Consider the following 13,037-nt stretch of genomic DNA (forward strand, 5'->3'; position numbering starts at 1 on the left):
ATTAAATAAATGCATTAACCTAAGTAAGCTTAAGTAAATAGAATAAATAATTAATAATTAATTATTTACTCTAACACACCTCACCTAGATGTGCACATGTGTATGTGTGTAACTACACCAAAATGGTCATAGAGGAACCATTTAATCACACCTAGCACACCTATAAGGGTGTGCTAGGTGCACTTTTCTGCATATCAGGACTTGTGGGGGAAATTTTAGTGTTTTGTATTATTTTGGGGGCATTTTGCTAAGTTTTTTGTCTATTAGGGTTTGTGTTTAGGTTTGATTTTTAGCATTATGGACTAATGTCTCCTTTTTTTTGAAGAAAAAATGGGGTCATCTTCATCGTCAATGGATGAAAAGATTGCTCGCAAACCTGTAGCTTTCAAATACCAAGGTGCACCTAGAAAATCCTATTTCCAAGATGGACATGTCAAAATCAGAGACATCGAGCTTGGACACATTGATTGGAATGTCTTCCTCATTATATATAGCAAGCCTAAGGAAAGGTACAATATGGTATCTGCACTCATGCATTATGGCCTATGTAATGTAGCCTTGCATTCAATTTCAGTACAGTCTTCAGAGTTGATCATGACCTTGGTAGAACACTATGTCTATGAAGAAAAGGTTGTCAAAAGTGACACTGGAGAAATATTTCTCAACCTCCAACTTCAAAATATTGAGAAGGTTTTCCATATCCCAAGAGAGATCAATACCTAAAGATCACATATGAAGGAGTTGAGAGGTTGTAATAGGAGAATGAGAAGGAAGAAAAAGAGATAAATCAATCATCCTTTTTGATTGATAGAACATAAGTAGGCCATAGAGTTGGTAAAGTGGACATGACCCAAGGGTACATGAAGGATGATATTGGATATGTGATTGTTCTTCTAAGAAGAGAAATGGGACTCCTGACAGCTGGACATCTTCAAACTTGGATGGTTCACTTTATAGAGACAATCAAAATGACAAGAATACCAATTGACAGGGCTACAATTCTTTATGATAACCTAGATGAAAGTTGGTAGCTATCAAGGATGACACCAAATTCTATATGACTTTAGTTTTGGTGTACTTATTGGTGGGTCAAATGATAGACTACTTGAGACTTTAGAAGAAGGGAAGCATGCAAGATGCTAATGCATGGCCTTATGTGGTGTATCCTTAGCTGGCCAAGAAGAAGCTCTCAAAGCATAGTGTGGAGTTCATGAAAGTGAGTGATGGTTTTATATTTGCAATCATTTGATTCATAAAGGGTGATTATTGCAAAAGAATGTCAGTAGAAGCAACAACTCAAATTATAGAGATTGATACTTACTACATCTAGTTTAAAACATTCACATTCCTCAGGATCACAAGTACACAAATGAACCCAAAGAAACTCTTAAGATATCCATCAGATAGGCTCATTCTGTTGGAAATTGCTAGGCAACTCACATCTACATATGACAAAGTGAGGAAACAACACAAAAAGACATGGGTATGGCCAATCACCATCAGTACTTTTGAGGTCAAATAGAAACAAGACATCATGACCTTTGATTTAGAATGGGATCAATATCCCTTAGAAGAGTACAACTCCCCTCACCCATACTTCAACAATATTGGGATGGTGCAACATCTGGTAGGGAAGCAGTTCATACATGAAGATGCATTGGAAGACCACTGACTAAATGTAGCAGATGACTATGATATCTACATAAGGGATTATTGTAGGATAACTCTATATCGGATAGACAAGGCCCTAAAAATAAAGATCCCATTAAAGTTTTCAAGAAAGACAAGAAAGATGTCTTAGATTTACTATACATCAGGGACAAAATTTATGATAAGTTGATAATGAATGCAGAAATGGGAAGGGACGAGAACTCTAACATCAATCATAGAGCTCAAGACATAGTCTAACTAATGATAGGATGGATCAACAAACCCTTCAAAATTGATCTAGTTCCATAGGTTATTCCTCTACAAGCCACAACACACCTAGTGAAGGGTAAAGGTGCCAAAGCCATAGTATCAACCTTCTTAGCTCAATCTCCAATGAGGCCAAAAAAAATGCATTAGCATGAGTGAGAGGTTGAGTACTTCTAAGAAGATAGGGGAGTAACAAGGAAAAGAGCTCCAACTAAGGGGAATAAGTAGAGGGCTCCTATATAGGCATCTCAAGAAGAACAAGTACAACCTAAAGAAGAAGTGAAGCCCTGAGATGACCTAGTAGAGAAAGCTTAAGGAACTGAGCAAGCGCCCCTTTAGCAAGAAGAAGAGAAAGCACATGAATAGGAAGATGAAGAGCAACAAGTTTTGCCTATAGTTACAAAGGAAGAAGCCTCACCTTCAGTGCTCAAAAGAGCAAGAGTTTAAACTTGGGTGGCTAGCACAAAAAGGAGGAAGTTGAAGAAGAAAGCTACTCCTATTCCTCAAGTTCCTGAGACCATCCCTAAAGCTCATGTAGAAGATGAAGAGGATGAACAGATGGATTATGCTCCCTTAAGTCAAAGAACTCACTTAGCCAAGGCTATAGAAGAGGAAAGAAGAAAAAGCTCTACCACAACTCCTCTAGCCATTACAAAAGAGCCTATTAAGGTTTCCAGTTCAGAGGATAAGCAACAATAGTGGATTGCTAACATGGAGAGGCAAGAAGAAAATGTTTTTGACCTCTCTAATTTTGACTTTATGCCAATGAGCACTGATTACAAGATTTCGAAAAAGGGGGTGTGATAAAAAAAATTTAAAATGGAGAGAGCAAGTGACAAAAATTAGAGGAAAAATTAAATTAAATTTAAAAAAGGGAAAAAGAGGAGGAAGAGGAATTTCTATTTTCAAGGTGCATAGATGGTGTAAATAGAAAAAATAAGAAAAATAGTTGTCATTCCATTTATCAAGGTGTGTAGGTGGCATTTTAGAAGTTTGTGGAAAGTTCCTTAAATCATGCATTTAATATTTGTTGTGATCCACAAAGAAAATATAATTTTCTAATTGGTCCACATAGTGGTGCTTAGTTGTATTTGGGTGGGAATTAAATTTTTGTTTTAAGGTAGTTGTATTTACCTTTTATCCCACATTGGTTGTGTTTGTAATATCTTGGGTGGTAAGTGCCTATATAAGCAAGGCTTATGATCATTTGTAATTAAGCTCTTCAAGTGTAAGCTATTTTAGTGAAGCTCTCTTGGTGTAATCTCTTGTAAGAAGGCTTGGAGGTAGAAGTTCTCTTGGTGGAAGCTCTTGGTGTGAAGAATCTTCTTGTGAAAGCTCTTATTTGGGAGTTCTCTTATGTTGAAGCATTTGTAAACTTTTTTTAGAAGAATTCATATTTATGATGTAATATTATTGATGTTGTAAGAGTTTTCAAGTATAATAAAAGCATGCTTTGCGAAGTATTTTTTTATCTCTTTGTCTCCAGATTTTTTACGTTCTTTCTTGTGATTTGGTAAGGGTGGTGTGGCCCTTCATCAAATGGTATCAAAGTAGGAGTTCCTAAGCATGCCGACAGATCGCCAAATGTGAGGTAGTTTGCACTAGGACCTTGAGTTGGGTAAAGTTTGTCAAGAAGAAGTTCTTGATTATGTAGACAAATCACCGATTGTGAGGCAGTTTGCATGAGGATCATGATTTTAGCTAAGTGTGTAGACAAATCACTAATTGTGAGACAATTTTCATGGGGTCCTTGTGTTACATGAAGTTTTTCTTATGAAGACATGATCATGGAGAAGAGAAAGAAGAGGACTTTTGTGATTGGATGGATTCTAAGGATTCCTAGACTTGAGAAAATTAGAGAAAAAAACCAAGAAAAATTGTGAGTTGCATTTTTTGATTTGTAGAAGCAAGTGGATGAATTAGAAGTAGAGTTGTGAAAGAGAATATCATGTCACCAAAAAAGAGATGTTGACAATTCTATAGATGTAAAATGGAAAGAAGATCTAGTGGAGTGTCACACATGTGATACAAAAGAAGAGAAAGAGGATGAAGATATATATATATATATATATATATTTGTGAACCTAAAGAAGGTGAAAGAGAAGAGGAAGAGTACCAAGATGACAAGATTTGTGATCTTGAACTAGATCAAGATGATTTGAAGACTACAAGAACGGAGGAAGAGTACAATGCCTTGGTTGGAGGTCAAATAAGTGAAGTAGTTACATGCATTGTTGATGATATGAAAGAGGCAAGTGAAGATGAATACGTCAAAGAGGTAAATTCTTACAAATCACGGGATGTTGTCTTTGAGATGAATTTGAAAGATGATGATGGTTTGCATGAGGATCTTGTTAGAGATGTGTGGTATGCAAAGGAAGATTGGTATGGTGTTGTTGAGTTTATTATAGATTTATTGAATCCTACAAGATTGGAGGAGGATGAGAGTTATACTTGGACAAAGTTTATTGCAAATGAGTATTTTTAGTAGCAGACACTTGTTCCAACAAGGTATTGGAAAAGAAGAAAGAAGGAAATATATCGGAACTGGATACTTGTTACAGCTATGTGTTGGAAGAAGAAGAAGAAAAAATATCTAGAGTGGCTACTTCATTTTGTGAATTCATATCCACAAAAATTATCCTACCATGGGTGTCTGATGGAGGAGCATCTTGCATCAGAAAAAAGGGGGTGTGATCAATTTTTTTTTAAATAAAAAAAATGGAGGAGAGAGAAAGTGACAAAAAATAGAGGAAAAATAATTAAAAATTAAAAAAAGGAAAAGAGGGGAAAGAGGAATTTCTAATTTTAAGGTGCATAGGTGGTGTAAATAGAAAAAATAAGAAAAATAGTTGTCATTCCATTTATCGAGGTGTGTAGGTGGTATTTTAGAAGTTTGTAGAAAATTCCTTAAATCATGCATTTCATATTTGTTGTGATCCACAAAGAAAATATAATTTTCTAATTGGTCCACATGGTGGTGCTTAGTTATATTTGGGTGGGAATTAAATATTTGTTTTAAGGTAGTTGTATTTACCTCTTATCCCACATTGGTTGTGTTTGTAATATCTTGGGTGGTAAGTGCCTATATAAGTAAGGCTTATGATCATTTGTAATCAACCTCTTCAAGTGTAAGCTCTTTTAGTGAAGCTCTCTTGGTGTAATCTCTTGTAAGAAAACATGGAGGTGAAAGTTCTCTTGGTGGAAGCTCTTGGTGAAGCTCTTATTTGGGAGTTCTCTTATGTTGAAGCATTTGTAAACTTTTTTTAGAAGAAGTCATATCTATGATGTCATATTGTTGATGTTGTAAGAATTTTCAAGTATAATAAAAGCATGCTTTGTGAAGCATTTTTTCATCTCTTTGTCTCCATATTTTTTACATTCTTTTTTGTGATTTGGTAAGGGTGGTGTGGCCCTTCATCAACTGAGATGGTGGGTGAAAAGATAAGGGATGCCTACCAATGAATCCTTAGGAGAGGATTGGAACCAATTGCCACCTCTACCTCAAGGACCATTCTGTATACCACAACCACCATCTCAGGATTTGTCATTTTTCTAAAAAGGCTCTATACTCCACTTCCTTCTACCACGCAAATAGAAGAACATGTAGCAAATGAGGAAGAGCTTGAACAACTATAAGCCGATGAAGTATCAGAGGAGGGTCAAATACCTGAGGAACCCCAACAAACTCCTCTTGACATAGAGGCTAGGACCTTGGCCATAACATATATAGAGACCCCAATCTTTATCAAAAGGAAAAGAATCCATAGAAAAGTGATAATAGGAAGGGGCTTACAATTAAAACCACCTCTTTAGTGAAATATATGTCTCCAGTGGGCATCACAACAATGTGGTTGAAGAGGGAGGTAATGTTCAACCAAAAGAAGCAGTTGGACCTAATTTTCTATGGAGGAATGATAGAGCTAATTAAATCTATCAAGAATCCTAAGACACCTATAGGTGATGGACGAAAATTGGCCGTCATTATGAAGAATCAAGATTAGGACTTTCTTGTACACATAGTTATCCCTCCTTTACATGTTGACACCAAGGAACTGACTCCTAAGGATTAGCAAATCAAGGAGGTCACGTTAGGAAGGCCCATGGTAGATACTACGAAAGTAATGATTAGTAAAGGCATGAAGGAGGTGTTTAGGCACATGGACTGAGATGAGTCAGAGTTGTTTATGCTGAGGAAATAGAATGAGATTCTAAGAGGCCATTTACATGGAGTTGTGGGCCCAATAGACCTAGATCATCCAAAGATCACTTTTGTTGTGGCACTAGAGAGAAGAGAAAAGGGTAGTGTCCAAGTGGATTAATTTTTGGGAGCATGTCAGCAATGGCATGAAAATTTTGTAGAAAAGGGTGTACAAATAATGCAGGGAAATTTGACCCTGTTACACCATATTTAGTTGAGCGTGGATAAGCTAGTGTTCATAGTAAACCAAGATTTTGGGTTACATCAATAATAGGTCAAAGATATCGTATGCTTATGGACATATATATTATAGAGGAGATGGGCAAGCTTAATGACTGGATAGAGAAAATATCTTTTAGGATTAAAGTTATGCAAAAACTGCATGAGGATATATAGAGGTTGAAGGATCTGACTCAAGAATAAATTTTGGAAGTAGAGAGGTATTACAATGCTACCAGACTTGACCATTTTGGAGATGAGTCAAAAATCAAGCTCAATTCAGTGCAATGAGTAGTTCAACAATTCTAAAGAACTTTTGAGGATGCTTCATCAGATGAAGATATCAAACAAGCTTGTAAGACCAAAGAGGTATTGTTGGAACTAGACACTAAACTTAAGAATTTTGTGAAAACTTGTATAAAGGTTAGCAATTACTAAAAAAGAATGAAAAATAAGTATGGGGCTTTGGATTTTCCTAAATTTTCCCAAGTAAAAAAGATCATAGATAAATTCAAGAATAAGTATCCAGACATCACTTTAGGATAAAGAAGGGAAAAACCCAAATGCTAGAAATTTAGTTTTGACACTTGGGAAAATTTTAGATTTTTGGAACTTGTCATCAAGGTGTGTAGGTGCACTATTTTTAGAGGTGCTTCGACAATTTTGAAGAAATAGTAGTGCACTGACAGTTAACTACCAGTTTTTGTTTTAAGAGTAGTCCATGTATTGGAAACACATTTTGATGGTATTTCAACTCCTAGAAACATTCAGAGAAGGTCAAGCTTCCATTTTTAGAGCTTCCATTGACTCTCAAATCCTCTTGTAGCATCCTTCTTCTTATCTACTTCTTTCATTGTTTTTAAGTTATGTAAAGGCTCATGCAACCATTAATTGATATAAACAAGGGTGGAAACCTACTTAGCACCATTTAGAGAGTTAGTTTGTATATAATCATATTTGTTTTATTAGTTTTTAGCATGAGTTGCATTTTAAGAACTCTCTCTCCTAACACAAAGGGGGAGATGATTTCTTATAAATACATGGGTGTAATATGTACTCCAAGCCATTATTTTGATGCAATAATATATGTTATTGGTGCTCTCATTTTGAGTGTAGTTATTCTTGCTAGAGTGTGTTATTTTTGTGAATTCATGTTCATGAATAATAATGGAGCCAATGGTTTTATTATGTTGTTATGATTCTATGATCTTTTAGTTCTAGTGTTTGCCTCATGTTAATGAGTTTCAACGATGTGCCAAATTGGAGAAAAGATCACCTATTGTTCCTACACAACTTCTTGTCTTGCATGAGCAAACTTGCCATGGCATTGCAATTCAATGAGAAGTGAAACATCTTTTGGTTATTATTGAGTTCCCATGGATGATTGCATCACTGGAATTAAGGAAGCACTACTCTTATTTTCATTGGTTTCCTACCCAATCTTTTTGACAATTTAACTTACAAACATGTTATTGTGGTTTATGTCTATTAGGAATTTCCCTTTCAAGTCATTTTCTATAATCTCTCATTACCTTATCTTTGTTATTTGCTTTGGTAACATTTGGTTAAAATAAGAATTCATATAGTTGCATCAATAAAATTCCATTCATCATAAAATAGAAAATACTATAAATATATATCTTTTGTGGTTACTTTTCAAAACAATAGATAAAACATCTTCTCCAAACTTGGTTGGAACTAGCAAAGGCCTCCTCATGAACATACAAATTTATCTTCAATTGAGCAGATTCTTGTAGGTCACAAGATCACTTGGAACCTTGGAGTTGATCCTTTTTAAGAGAGGAGTTCAAAAAGATTCCTATCATTAAGCATCATGCAAAATGATAGCTCAATAGAAGTGGCACTAGAAAGAGGGCCCAAACCATTTGAAAGAGAAAAACAAATCATTTTGAAATTCTAAAGTTTTCAAAAGTTCAAAAAAAACTATGTTAGAAACTGTCAGAAGGTGCACAAGTGCACAGGTGCATTGTTTTGAGAGAGTGCACTTCTATAGAGGTGCACTTTTTCTTGAATTGACACAAACTGGAAGATCTTGATCCATCATCTCTGTTTCAGTGAGCTTTAAGCTCTTTAGTTTGTGAGCTAGAGTTCTTAGAACTCAATCATTTTTGTAAGCCTCCTAGTGACTAAGGATTGCCTAGAATTCTACCACTTCCATTCCAAATTTTATCATCTCTAATTCCACCTTTGAACCAACCTCCACCCATCATTCCACCAAATCCTCCACCAATGGCCTTTTTTTACAAATGCATTAGATTCACCAATTAACATGCAAGGTGCATTTAATGACCTTTCCAAGAATCCTGAGAAATTTTGCCCAAGATTCATCTATGGAGAAACACGAACAACTAAGGACCATATCAAAGTCTTTAAAGAAATATATAATCAAAAGCAAGTTCAATAGGAGAATTTTGTCCTTCATTTATCACATACTCATTGGGAGAAGTTTCCTTTAACTGGTACATGAATTTTCCACCAAGATGTATCCAAAACTAGGTTGCTTTCAAAAATTTATTCATGGAACAATTCAAAACATTCGTCAACCTAGTTGTGATACATCATTAGTTCATATCATTCAAAAGGGATCCAATGGAGACCATTTTAAATTTCAATCATCACTTTCATATGGCTTTCTGCAAGTTGGAACTCCCTATACAATACCAATTGAAGCGACAACTCAAATTTATCTTAATTCTTTGGACCATCTCATGGCTATCTTTCTACGAAGGCTACCTGTTGTAAACATTGACATATTAGAAAAGGTCTTCAATGAAGCAATTACCTTTTCCAAGAAATCCAACCCTAATGGAGGAGGATTGATGGTTCCAGCTCAAGCGAATACAATGATACCAACATATCCTGCTCGAACACCACTGATGCCTAGTCAATTCATTCCAATGAATCCAGTCCCACTACAATAGGAACTAACTATACCGGTTCTAGCCATAACCTACCTAGGATATGAACCTCCAAAAGATTCTTTCTCTGAGAAAAAGGTAGCAACCTCTACTAAACAAGAAAATAACCTCACATCTGAGATTGGTCAAATGAAGAAAACTATGTCTCAAAATACCAACAAATTAACCTGTTTGAGGTTGTCGCAAGGGTAGAACAAAAACTTTTAGAGAATAAATGCAACCCCTTACAACAACAACTATGGTCACAAGTACAACAAGAATTTCAATGGAAATAACATTGCGGGAAATAACAACGCATGGAATAATTACAATCCTCCAGATCACAACAATGGCTTCCAAAGGCAGAATTGACAATGGAATACATGTCCAAACAATGGAAGCATCCCTATTGATAATAACAACAATGCTTAGTTTGTGGACATCAACCAATATGACAATAACCAAAATGTGCCTAATGATGGCGGCCCATATTTCGATGGAAATCAAGAAACAAACTAGAATTCATAAGGCAAAAATGGTGAGTATTATATGCAGTACAATGTTATGATGTTAGAATCCTATGATTCTCCAAAAAATCCTAGAATGGAACAACCGGCTAGTAAAGAATTCACTTTTCCATTCAGTCAAGAATCATATCCTCAACCAAAAGATATGTTATCTTTTCAAAATGACAATTAGAATACTTACAATTTGTGTAACCGAAGAGAACCTATGACAGATGGGATTCCTCCTACCTTACATCCAACACCTCCTAATCTAAGAACTAATAATAATATAGTACCTACCAGAGCACCCTACGTTGGGCAACAAAATTAAAGTCAAGGCAACGTGCCTACAATCCTGAAGAATCCTATATGAGCAATTGAAAAGTATAATATAGTGGAAGATCTAAAGAGAACCAAGGCTAATATGTCGATGTTTGATATGCTATAAAATTTTCCTAATCAAAGGGAAGCAATGTTAAGGACTCTTCATCATGCAAAGGAAATGCCTAATGCAAACACATTCCCTCAAAAGACAACATAATAATAAGTCAATACTTCTAAGGCAATGCCTACCATGTATAAAGACAAGGTTGAAGTGCCTCCTTTCTTACTCAACCTCAAAAATTTTGGAAAGAACCTACATAATTGTCTTATAGATTCAGAAGCTTCTTGCAACGTCATGCCACTTTCAATAGCTCAAAGGTTGGGAGTCACTTCTCAACCCTCAAATCGGATAGTAATACAACTCGACAAGAAAAAAGTAAAACTTATCAGGGTATTGAAAGATGTTAGAATATAGTTAACTGTAGACCCCCTAATTCAAGACATAATAGATGTACATGTGGTTGAAATTCCTTAAACTTTTGGATTATTGCTAAGTAGAGAATGGACAAAGTGCTTGAGAGGATTCTTTTCAACTAATTTTGCTCAATTATGGCTACCTTGGAAGGGACTGAATAATCAGATCAAGATTGATGTTGAGCCATAGCTAAAGACAATGATTATAGAATACAATGCACCAAATAAGGTAGCATTTTTCCATGTTGAGCTAGACTCCTACAAAGTGATATCTCTTGAAATAAATACAACTGAGAAACTTGACCATTTGAACAAAGAATCTATGATCCCTACCCCAAAAGAAGAACTCGTCACTCAGTCTGTAGATAGTGTGGTTGTAAACTTACATTGCTTAGACAAGGAAGCAAACCCAAATTTATTTTTCTTTCAAGATTTTGTAGGTTACTCAAAGTTAGTCATTTAGAATTTGAATGCTCACATTGTCAGGAAGCAGTTGCTAGGGTACTCACTCAGATAATGCAATCCAAAGCTGGTCAAATTCCAAATGAGGTACAAAAGAAAAGTTCAAGTTCTACAAGCACATCTGAATTGGTCGAGATTAATGAAGAAGAAAAAGAAGATTCTAATGCATCATATAGTGACACTTCTTCAGATGGTGCAGGTTTATCTAATCCTCCACCTAGGATGATCAAACTCTAGAGGAGAAGACATTTTGTAAAAGGAAAAGGTTCGACCTTCATGGTTGTTCATCCCAAACCCCAAATTGATAAGATTACCAAATTAATTAGGGATATTCAAAGTCAATAAGAGAAACAAATGACCATTGTGTCAAAGAAACTATGGCAAAACACCAAGTCCACCACGTAAAAGATTGCAATGGTTCCCAAAGAAACAATCCTTCAAAAATCAAGTGAAGGAAAAGCTACGTACAAACAAGCACAAGACCAAAAAGCTCAAAGAACAACCAAACTAGACAATCAGGTTTGATGGCTCTAAATGCAAATTAGGAGCTGGCGTAGGTATTTGATTAATTAATCCCAAAGGTAGGTCTTTTTATGCAGCATATCACTTACAATTTAGATGTACTAAGAATGTTGTAGAGTATTAAGCCTTGATTTGCGAACTCCACTTCACGTTGGAGAATGACATCAAAGCTCTCGTAATTGAAGGAGACTCTTAGTTGGTCATTAGACAAGTGAGATCAATCTACTCTTGCAATGATAGGAGACTAGTTACATGTCGAAAAAGAGTTTGGGACTTGTTGGAGGATTTTGAGGCCTTGAACATAAGGTTCATCCCAAGGAACAAGAACATGGTATCTGATGCCCTTTCCATTTCAGCAAGTGCATTGCAACCTATTGGAAGAACAATGTCAAAGAGATTTTTAGTTGAATTGGTTGTTGCCCTACCTATTCCAGACAACATTACAAACTTCCAAGTCTTCCAAGATGACCAAAATATTCTCGAGTTTATTATGTGCAATGGCCTTTTCAAAGGACAAAATATTGATGATACTCCCGACAAAAACCCTGAAGAAGATGAGCTAAAGGATGCAAATGGAATTATAAATTTGAAGATCAATACTATTCCTAAGGGGATGGTAGAGTTATAATGCATATTCAATCGAGATGAATCAACACATAGTAAAAGGAATGTTGAAGAAAAGGGGATTAAAGATTGTGATTCATATATTCTAGGTACAAAAGAAGATCCAAAGATGGCGAGAATAAAATAGGATTGTAACCCTCAAGAATGAGAAAGTATGCTTCAATTTCTTACAGAATACAAAGATGTCATAGCATGGAGTTATGAAGAATTCAAGACGTACAATCCTGAGATCATCACTCAAAATATTCCATTAAAGCCTAATGCCAAACCTTTTTGTCAGAGACAAAGACCAATGAATCCCATAATTGAGCCTTTGATAATGAAAGAAGTACAAAAGTTACTTGATGGTAAAATTATCTTCCCAAACTAACATTCTACATGGGTTGCTAACTTGGTCACGATAAGGAAAAAGACTAGAGAAATTTACCTTTGTGTGAATTTTTGAAATTTGAACTTGGCTTCCCAGAAGGATAATTACCTCGCTTTATGAAGTGTTACAAATTGTGAATGGGTCTAAAATGATGTATTTTCTAGATGGATATTCTGGATACAACCAAGTGATGGTAGATGAAGAAGACAGGTTGAAAACTACATTTACAACAAAATGGGGAACTTTTTCATACCAAAGGATGCCTTTTGGACTGATCAATGTGGGAGCCACATTCCAAAGAGTGATGGATGAAGCACTCAAAGGGTTGATAAACAAGTGCATAGTTATCTACATGGATGACCTCACTATCTTTTCTAAAGATAGGAATACTCATATTGCAAACTTGAATCAAGTGTTCAACCAATGTCAAAGGTATGACATATCACTAAATCCCAAAAAGTGTTCATTCAAGGTCACAAAAGGAAAACTCCTTAGCCATA

This window comes from Cupressus sempervirens, chromosome 7 (genome assembly GCF_028749045.1).
Source record: "Cupressus sempervirens isolate cs-2001-9-10 chromosome 7, ASM2874904v1, whole genome shotgun sequence".
Classification (NCBI taxonomy): domain Eukaryota; kingdom Viridiplantae; phylum Streptophyta; class Pinopsida; order Cupressales; family Cupressaceae; genus Cupressus; species Cupressus sempervirens.